Source organism: Schistocerca piceifrons, chromosome 9, assembly GCF_021461385.2.
Source record: "Schistocerca piceifrons isolate TAMUIC-IGC-003096 chromosome 9, iqSchPice1.1, whole genome shotgun sequence".
Taxonomy (NCBI): domain Eukaryota; kingdom Metazoa; phylum Arthropoda; class Insecta; order Orthoptera; family Acrididae; genus Schistocerca; species Schistocerca piceifrons.
In genome coordinates, this window is record NC_060146.1 from 97,357,153 (window position 1) to 97,367,798 (window position 10,646).

Consider the following 10,646-nt stretch of genomic DNA (forward strand, 5'->3'; position numbering starts at 1 on the left):
TAGGGCAGTATACAAACATTATGATATATACACTCCTGGAAATTGAAATATGAACACCGTGAATTCATTGTCCCAGGAAGGGGACACATTCCTGGGGTCAGATACATCACATGATCACACTGACAGAACCACAGGCACATAGACACAGGCAACAGAGCATGCACAATGTCGGCACTAGTACAGTGTATATCCACCTTTCGCAGCAATGCAGGCTGCTATTCTCCCATGGAGACGATCGTAGAGATGCTGGATGTAGTCCTGTGGAACGGCTTGCCATGCCATTTCCACCTGGCGCCTCAGTTGGACCAGCGTTCGTGCTGGACGTGCAGACCGCGTGAGACGACGCTTCATCCAGTCCCAAACATGCTCAGTGGGGGACAGATCCGGAGATCTTGCTGGCCAGGGTAGTTGACTTACACCTTCTAGAGCACGTTGGGTGGCACGGGATACATGCGGACGTGCATTGTCCTGTTGGAACAGCAAGTTCCCTTGCCGGTCTAGGAATGGTAGAACGATGGGTTCGATGACGGTTTGGATGTACCGTGCACTATTCAGTGTCCCCTCGACGATCACCAGTGGTGTACGGCCAGTGTAGGAGATCGCTCCCCACACCATGATGCCGGGTGTTGGCCCTGTGTGCCTCGGTCGTATGCAGTCCTGATTGTGGCGCTCACCTGCACGGCGCCAAACACGCATACGACCATCATGGGCACCAAGGCAGAAGCGACTCTCATCGCTGAAGACGACACGTCTCCATTGGTCCCTCCATTCACGCCTGTCGCGACACCACTGGAGGCGGGCTGCACGATGTTGGGGCGTGAGCGGAAGACGGCCTAACGGTGTGCGGGACTGTAGCCCAGCTTCATGGAGACGGTTGCGAATGGTCCTCGCCGATACCCCAGGAGCAACAGTGTCCCTAATTTGCTGGGAAGTGGCGGTGCGGTCCCCTACGGCACTGCGTAGGATCCTACGGTCTTGGCGTGCATCCGTGCGTCGCTGCGGTCCGGTCCCAGGTCGACGGGCACGTGCACCTTTCGCCGACCACTGGCGACAACTTCGATGTACTGAGGAGACCTCACGCCCCACGTGTTGAGCAATTCGGCGGTACGTCCACGCGCCTCCCGCATGCCCACTATACGCCCTCGCTCAAAGTCCGTCAACTGCACATACGGTTCACGTCCACGCTGTCGCGGCATGCTACCAGTGTTAAAGACTGCGATGGAGCTCCGTATGCCACGGCAAACTGGCTGACACTGACGGCGGCGGTGCACAAGCTGCGCAGCTATCGCCATTCGACGGCCAACACCACGGTTCCTGGTGTGTCCGCTGTGCCGTGCGTGTGATCATTGCTTGTACAGCCCTCTCGCAGTGTCCGGAGCAAGTATGGTGGGTCTGACACACCGGTGTCAATGTGTTCTTTTTTCCATTTCCAGGAGTGTATTTAGCAATGACTAATACGTAGATATATCATATGACATGATTACAGATATAAATGTGCGTAGGAACAGCGCTTTATAAAACTGCAAGTAAGGAAAATATCTTTAATTGCAGACTTATTTAACTCCTCCTATGAGAAAGTAGCTGTGACAGAATACTAACAGATTTAAATGACCAAAAGTTCTTAAATGCTTCACAGTTTGGCTTTCGTGAACATTTCTCTACAGAGAAATCATTACAGCACTTCACAAATTAAGCGGCTGCAGAGCCAAGCAAGATAAATTACATTATTCGTATATTATGTGACCTTTCCAGAGTCTTTGAGTGTGTGGATCACATTATTCCACTTGGCAAACTAATGAGTTCTGGCATTAATGCACCCCCTTCTCCACAGATGGAGCCTCAACTTCATAACAGAAATCACAGGATGTTACAGGCACGAAACTAACATCAGTATGGCTTGAAACTAACGTATGAGGCCCCACAACGATATGTACTGGGCACTGATTCAGATTATGTGATTTCAAACACGCAAAGAAAAGTGTGCAGGCGCTCCACCAAGTCGCCATTATGAAAACTTCCTGGAACGTCAAAATTGTTCAGTGAGCAGTACATTATCTTTTCTGAACTTGGGGAGCGCATATGTTGATTGTCTGTGTGGTTCCTGACTATCGAAAGCTTTCCCTGTGACAGGATTGCTTCAAATACCTTAAATTCCTACCCCCAAGCTTGTCTTTTAAGACCTGTATCAACTTTGTGCGCAATCTTGAGAGTCACCATGTACACTGTAATACTATCAATGTCTTCCACATTTTTACTTATTTAGCAAAAACAACGATGAACGCTTTGTACGAGGTGTTCTGCGAATTGGCAAATACAGCTCATATATGTGGCTTCTTTACGAAGCGGTCCCGACAACTCGACTGTTTCTACTGTTACAGTAAGAGACACATTCGTTCAGGAACCTATTTCAAAAACGCGCAAGATGTAGCAATAGTAAGTATGTAGGAGCAGTCATATTACTTTAATTAAGCTGTCAGATGCAGTAGGTTGGCACAGGCCACACCAGACCACCCCCAGGACGATACAGGGATGCCTCGGATGAGCTGCTGCTCCACAGGTCACGGACAATACATTGATGGGGGAAAAAATCGCAGCACCAAGAAGGAGACTCACAATAAAAAAGAAACTAGGTAGGCGTGTTTCTACAGGGTGGCGCACGAAATGTGTTACCAATTTTTTTTAAATATAAACTTTATTGTCAATACAATCTGAAAGGAACATATACTACAATGAAGAGCCGTCCATGGAGATTTGTTCTAACTCAGCACATGCTCAATATGTCCACCATTTCGTTTCCTAACTTCCTTCAAACGAACACTGAAGTTAGTGATTACCCTACGGCACATATCTTCCGTAATTTCACTGCAAGCTTGAAGAATAAGTATTCTGAGCTCCATTAAATCACGTGGACGTTTCGGGAAATTTTTTTCCTTTAGGTACCCCCAAAGAAAAAAGTCACATGGATTGAGGTCTGGACTATTGGGGGTGGGGGGGCAATTTTGGCCGTCATGGAAGCGACCTGGAAACCTGATGAAATGATTCGCGTGTCTAAATGCTCGTGTAAAAACTCCAACACAGTGTTTGCAATATGTGGCCTTGCACCATCTTGCATGAACCACTGCGTGTCGAAGGGCAATGCAGTAGCAAGAAGCTGTGGAATGAAGCTATTGCGAAGCGTGCTCAAATAACGCTCGCTGTTCACAGTTCCTTCAAAGGAAATGGTCCAATAAGTCCGTAACTGGAAATTGCTGCCCACGCTGTAATCCTCGGAGCGTAATGTTATCGTTCATGAAGCACTTGTGGGTCTTCAGTGGCCCAAAAGCGTACATTTTGTTTGTTAACCACACCGTCTAAATGAATATGAGCCTCGTCTGAAAACCAAACGTTGTTGAGAGTTTCTTCCCTATCCTCCACCCACTGAGCAAACAGTAGTCTCTGCTGCTTGTGTTCTTCAGTGAGCTTCTGTGCACAAGTCATCTTGTATGGGTACATATGAAGGTCACTTTTAAGAATGCGTTGATTGGAGCGTCTGGATATTCCCAGTTGCAGTGCTGCCTTTCTACACGATTTCCCGGGACTTCTCTGTACAGCAACTCGTACCGCTTCAATATTCTTCGGCGAACAAACAGGCTTAAGCCGAGGTCGCTGCGCTTCCAATACTGTTCCTTCCTGTACAAATTTATCGTACAACCTGTGGATGGTCTTCTTGCGAGGGACCCATCGTGTGTTAAACTGTTGTCGGAAACTCCTCTGAGTCACAACAAGGCTTTTAGTTTCATGAAAAAGTAACACAATTGCCGATCGTTGCTGTGTCGTCAGTCTTCCATTGTCAGCCATTGCTGAATACTAGTCTCCTAGCGGCAGTATCGTGAATTAAACGTCATTTCGTAACTCATTTGCTTTTCCAAGCTCTGCTAATATGCGTCGTAAATTCGGAAAGAAACAATTGGTAACACATTTCGTGCGCCACCCTGTACATCTGGTAGATGACGTCTGTTCATATTTCGTGCCATTCACGTAGCAGTGGCGCTAGGAGCGTCGCTATGAGGATGCAAATAACGTCTGCTTTAAATACACGCCTTAACTGTCATGAGCTTTTGTCACCTTACAGACTGGACGTGGTGAAATGATATTAGTCAAGAATGCCTGTAAGGTGACAAAGATAACATCATCAGCGCCTCACTGACTTTGTTATATTAAGAAAAGTTATTAAAAAATCCAGGAGTATGTGTATCATGTCTGAAATCAGCAACTCTGATAATAAAATTAAAACAATTTGGAATATTATTAAAAGAGAAACAGGTCAACCAAGAGCAGAGGAAGACAGTATTACCATCAAACTGAATGAAAGCTTTACGAACAAAAAGTCAGAAGTTGAAAATATTTTTAATAATCATTTTCTAAATGTTGTGGATATAGTAGGATCCAGGTGTTCATTAGAAGATGCTAGGCTGTTAATGGAAGAGGCCATACCTATGCAATTTGATACAATTGAAATCTCACCCACTTCTCCCTCTGAAATTAGGAAAATAATAAACTTGCTTAAAAGCAAAAACTCACATGGAATTGGTGGAATTTCCAGCAAAATACTAAAAGCTTGTTCTCAACAGATAAGTAAGATTCTCAGCCACCTGTGTAATAGCTCTCTGGACCAGGGCATTTTCCCTGATAGACTGAAATATGCTATTGTTATACCTTTGCATAAAAAGGGGGATAGATCTGATGTCAACAATTACCGTCCAATCTCCCTTGTAACAGCTTTATCCAAAGTTTTTGAGAAAGTAATGTATTCAAGAGTAGCTTCACATATCTGTAAAAATGAAGTACTAACAAAATGTCAGTTTGGTTTCCAGAAAGGTTTTTCAACAGAAAATGCCATATATGCTTTCACCAGTCAAATTTTGAATGATCTGAATAACCGAACACCACCCATTGGGATTTTTTGTGATCTCTCAAAGGCTTTTGATTGTGTAAATCATGAAATTCTGCTAGACAACCTCAAGTATTGTGGCATGAGTGGGACAGTGCACAACTGGTTTAATTCGTACCTAACTGGAAGAGTGCAGAAAGTTGAAATAAGTAGTTCTCGTAACATGCAAAGATCAGCACGTTCCTCAGACTGGGGAACTATCAAGAATGGGGTTCCACAAGAGTCAGTCTTGGGTCCTTTGTTGTTCTTATTATATATTAATGACTTGCCATTCTATATTCATGAAGAGGCAAAGTTAGTTCTCTTTGCTGATGATACAAGTATAGTAATCACACCTGAGAAACAAGAATTAACTGATGAAATTGTCAATACTGTCTTTCAGAAAATTACTAAGTGGTTCCTTGTAAACGGACTCTCACTGAATTTTGATAAGACACAGTACATACAGTTCCGTACAGTGAATGGTATGACGCCATTAATAAATATAGACCTTAATCAGAAGCATATAGCTAAGGTAGAATATTCCAAATTTTTAGGTATGTCCATTGATGAGAGATTAAATTGGAAGAAACACATTGATGATCTGCTGAAACGTTTGCGTTCAGCTACTTATGCAATAAGGGTCATTGCAAATTTTGGTGATAAACATCTTAGTAAATTAGCTTACTACGCCTATTTTCACTCATTGCTTTCATATGGCATCATATTTTGGGGTAATTCATCACTGAGGAATAAAGTATTTATTGAACAAAAGCGTGTAATCAGAATAATAGCTGGAGTCCACCCAAGATCATCCTGAAGACATTTATTTAAGGATCTAGGGATATTCACAGTAGCTTCCAGGTATATATACTCTCTTATGAAATTTGTTATTAACAACCAAACCCAATTCAAAAGTAATAGCAGTGTGCATAACTACAATACTACGAGAAAGGACGATCTTCACTATTCAAGATTAAATCTAACTTTGGCATAGAAAGGGGTGAATTATACTGGCACTAAAGTCTTTGGTCACTTACCAAATAGTATCAAAAGTCTGACAGATAACCAACAAGTATTTAAGAAGAAATTAAAAGAATTTCTGAATGACAACTCCTTCTACTCCATAGAGGAATTTTTAGATATAAATTAAGAAAAAAACCAAAAAAATAAAAAAAAAAACAAAAAAAATAAAAAAAAATAAAGAAAAAACACAAAAAAATAAAGTTGTTATGTTAACTTAAGTATGTTGTTAAATTAACCTAATTATGTCATGTATTGGAAAATTCGACTCGTTCCACATCATTACGAAATATCGTATTCATGATCCATGGAACTAGTATTAATCTAATCTAATCTTGTAATTGGACCTTCGTTCTGTGATATTGTAGAAAGACGTGGCGGGAATGTAGCCACTGCACATCATTCGCTGGCAGGGATGATAATGGGAATGTACGGTAAGGGGCAAGATCAGTTTGGATTCCGTAGGAATGTTGGAACATGCAAGGCAATACTGACCCTGCAACTTATCTTAGAAGAAAGATTAAGGAAAGGCAAACTTACTTTTCTAGCATTAGTAGACTTAGAGAAAGCTTTTGACGATGTTGACTGGAATACTCTCATTCAAATTCTGAAGGTGGCGGGGGGTAAAATACAGGGAGCGAAAGGCTAGTTACAATTTGTACAGAAACCAGATGGCAGTTATAAGAGTCGAGGGACATGAATGGGAAGCAGTGGTTGGGAAGGGAGTGGGACAGGGTTGTAGCCTCTCCTCAATGTTGTTCAATCTGAATATTGAGCAAGCAGTAAAGGAAACAAAAGGAAAATTCGGAGTAGGTCTTAAAACCCATGGAGAAGAAATAAAAACTTAGAGGTTCGCCGATGACATTGTAATTATGTCAGAGACAGCACTGGACTTGGAAGAGCAGTTGAACGGAATGAACAGTGTCTTGAAAGAAGGATATAAGATGAACATCATCAAAAGCAAAACTAGGATGATGGAATGTAGTCGAATAAGACGGGTGATGCTGAGGGAATTAGATTAGGAAATGAGACGCTTAAAATAGTAAAGGAGTTTTGCTATTTGGGGAGCAAAATAACTGATGATGGTCGAAGTAGAGAAGATATAAAATGTAGACTGGCATTGGCAAGGAAAGCGTTTCTGAAGAAGAGAAATTTGTTAACATCGAGCATTGATTTAAGTGTCAGGAAGTCGTTTTCAAAGTATTTGTATGGAGTGTAGCCATGTATGGAAGTGAAACATGGACGATAAATAGTTTAGACAAGAAGAGAATAGAAGCTTTCGAAATGCGATGCTACAGAAGAATGTTGAAGATTAGATGGGTAGATCACATAACTAATGAGGAGTTATTGTATAGAATTGGGGAGAAGAGGAGTTTGTGGCAGAACTTGACTAAAAGAAGGGCTCGGTTGGTAGGACATGTTCTGTGGCATCAAGGTATCACCAATTTAGTATTGGAGTGCAGCGTGGAGGGTAAAAATCGTAGAGGGAGACCAAGAGATGAATACACTAAGCAGATTCTGAAGGATATAGGTTTCAGTAGGTACTGGGAGATGAAGAAGCTTGCATAGGATACAGTAGCATGGAGAGCGGCATCAAACCAGTCTCAGGACCGAAGACCACAACAACAACAACACGGTAAGACGAATACTGGGCTCCGGACGGCCACATGGCAGTGCAGAGACGGAAGACGGTCGTGTTCGGCGTATGGCCCTCGTCGAGTCGTGATGCATCTGCAGCAGCAATTTGTGCACCAGAGTGACACAAGGAACTGTTATATTTCACTTCAAGGACAGCTCCGAACCAGTGTGCATTCCACTGACCCCGAACCACGACTTTTTGCGACTGCGCCGGCCGAAGTGGCCGTGCGGTTAAAGGCGCTGCAGTCTGGAACCGCAAGACCGCTACGGTCGCAGGTTCGAATCCTGCCTCGGGCATGGATATTTGTGATGTCCTTAGGTTAGTTAGGTTTAACTAGTTCTAAGTTCTAGGGGACTAATGACCTCAGCAGTTGAGTCCCATAGTGCTCAGAGCCATTTGAACCATTTTTTTTTTTTGCGACTGCAGTGGTGTCAAGCGACAGCTCGTTGGAGTACAGGGTGGAGGTCTGTTGTGTTCTCTGATGCAAACTGTTTGTGCCTCGGTGTGCGTGGTGGCCGTGAGCTGAGGGCCTGCAACCAACCTGTCTGCGTGCTACACACCCTGGACCTACACCTGGAGTTACACCGAGCGAGGTGTCGCAGTGGTCAGCACAATGGACTCGCATTCGGGAGGACGACGGTTCAAACCCGTGTCCGGCCATCCTGATTCACGTTTTCCGTGATTTCCCTAAATCGCTTCAGGAAAATGCCGGGATAGTTTCTCTGAAAGGGCACGGTCGACTTCCTTCTCATCCTTCCATAATCCGATGAGACCGGTGACTTCGATGTTTGGTCCCATCTCCCAAATCAATCAACCAGCCTGGAGCTATGGTCTGGGAAGCGATTTCGTATGATAGCACGAGCACTATCGGGGTTATCCCACTCACACTGACTGCAAATTCGTACGTCAGACTGTCGATTCGACGAGTTGTGCCTCCATTCACGAACAGCTTTCTGCAGAGTGTTGTCCAGCGGGCTAACGCTCGCCCACATAGCACTGTTGTAACCCAATATTCTGTGCAGCGTTGACATGCTGCCTCGGCCTACACCGTCACCAGACCTGTCTCCAGTCGACCACATGGGAGACACCATCGAACGAAACTCCAGCGTTAACCAAAACCAGCGTTAACCGTTCCCTTATCGATCGATCGAGTGCAAGAGACCCGGATGAAACTAACATCCAGCACTGGTACGACAAAATGGACGCATATCTTTCATTAATCTGCGTTAATTATTTTTCGGTGTTGCGATCTTTCTTTAAAGACAAAGAGAGAGGAATAAAACTTGGTCCTTTGTATCCACCGCTGTCAAGATACGGTAACAGTGACAAGGGGAAGGTCACGCAGAGACTCCACTCACCAGACACTTCCCTCGCCGCGGCTGCCCGTACACTGCTGGTGCTTGAGCTGGCGCTGGTGCCTATGAGCCCCGAGTACCGCCCCCCACGTGCTCCACCCCTCCGCCCCTCGGTCCCCACCGCCACCGCCGCCGCCACTCCACGCGGCTGACGTGCCAACTACTCCTGCTCGACGCCTCACAAGGCAGACGCCGGGGTCACGTGACCGTGACAGCGCTTAATGAGTTCGCCGATAAAATTTGGCCGAGAGTCCTAACAAGTTAGGTCTTAAATACACTCCTGGTCATTAAAATTGCTACACCACGAAGATGACGTGCTACAGACGTGAAATTTAACCGACAGGAAGAAGATGCTGTGATGCGCAAATGATTAGTTATTCAGAGCATTCACACAAGGTTCGCGCCGGTGGCGACACCTACAACGTGCTGACATGAGGAAAGTATACAACCAACTTCTCATACAAAAACAGCAGTTGACCGGCGCTGCCTGGTGAAATGTTATTGTGATACCTCGTGTAAGGAGGTTTATCGTATCGTGACATTGCTGCTCGCGTTGGTCGAGATCCAATGACTGTTAGCAGAATATGGAATCGGTGGGTTCAGGAGGGTAATAAGGAACGCCGTGCTGGATCCCAACGGCCTCGTATCACGAGCAGTAGAGATGACTGGCATCTTATCCACATGGTTGTAACGGATCGTGCAGCCACGTCTCGATCCCTGAGTCAGCGGATGTGGACGTTTGCAAGACAACAACCATCTGCACGAACAGTTCGACGACGTTTGCAGCAGCATGGACTATCAGCTCGCAGACCGTGGCTGTGGTTACCCTTGACGCTGCATCACAGACAGGAGCGTCTGCGATGGTGTACTCAACGACGAACCTGGGTGCACGAATGGCTAAACGTCATTTTTTCGGATGAATCCAGGTTCTGTTTACAGCATCATGATGGTCGCATCCGTGTTTGGCGACATCGCGGTGAACGCACAGTGGAAGCGTGTATTCGTCATCACCATACTGGCGTATCATCCGGCGTGATGGTATGGAGTGCCATTGGTTACACGTCTCGGTCACGTCTTGTTCGCATTGACGGCACTTTGAACAGTGGACGATACATTCCAGATGTGTTACGACCCGTGGTTGTACCCTTCATTCGATCCCTGCGAAACCCTACAATTCAGCAGGATAATGCACGACCGCATGTTGCAGGTCCTATACGGGCCTTTCTGGATACAGAAAATGTTGGACTGCTGCCATGGCCAGCACATTCTCCGGATCTCTCACCAATTGAAAACGACTGGTCAATTGTGGCCGAGAAACTGGCTCGTCACAATACGCCAGTCACTACTCTTGATGAACTGTGGTATGGTGTTGAAGCTGCATGGGCAGCTGTACCTGTACACGCCATCCAAGCTCTGTTTGACTCAATGCCCAGGCGTATTAAGGCCATTATTACGGCCAGAGGTGGTTGATCTGCGTACTGATTTCTCAGGATCTATGCACCCAAACTGCGTGAAAATGTAATCACATGTCAGTTCTAGTATAGTACATTTGTCCAATGAACCATCTGCATTTCTTCTTGGTTTAGCAATTTTAATGGCCAGTAGTGTAAAATCAGTAAGGTGACTGAACAGTCCAGTCAGTCACGTAGTCACGTAGTCACCGTGCTGAAGATTGCCCATACAAATCCGAAATACTGAATTCGGTCTTCCAGAACTATTC

At 45.1% G+C, this 10,646-nt stretch overlaps 1 protein-coding gene across 1 annotated transcript in view; it reads right to left on the reverse strand.

The window, feature by feature from the left end:
* LOC124717276 (poly [ADP-ribose] polymerase tankyrase-1-like) overlaps positions 1-8,952 on the reverse strand; it is a 93,957-nt gene extending 85,005 nt beyond the window's left edge. Inside the window, exon 1 of the mRNA XM_047244090.1 lies at positions 8,930-8,952. The gene's annotated coding sequence lies outside the window, so the exon portion shown is untranslated. The remainder of the gene's footprint in view (positions 1-8,929) is intronic.
* Between the last annotated feature and the right edge of the window lie 1,694 nt (positions 8,953-10,646).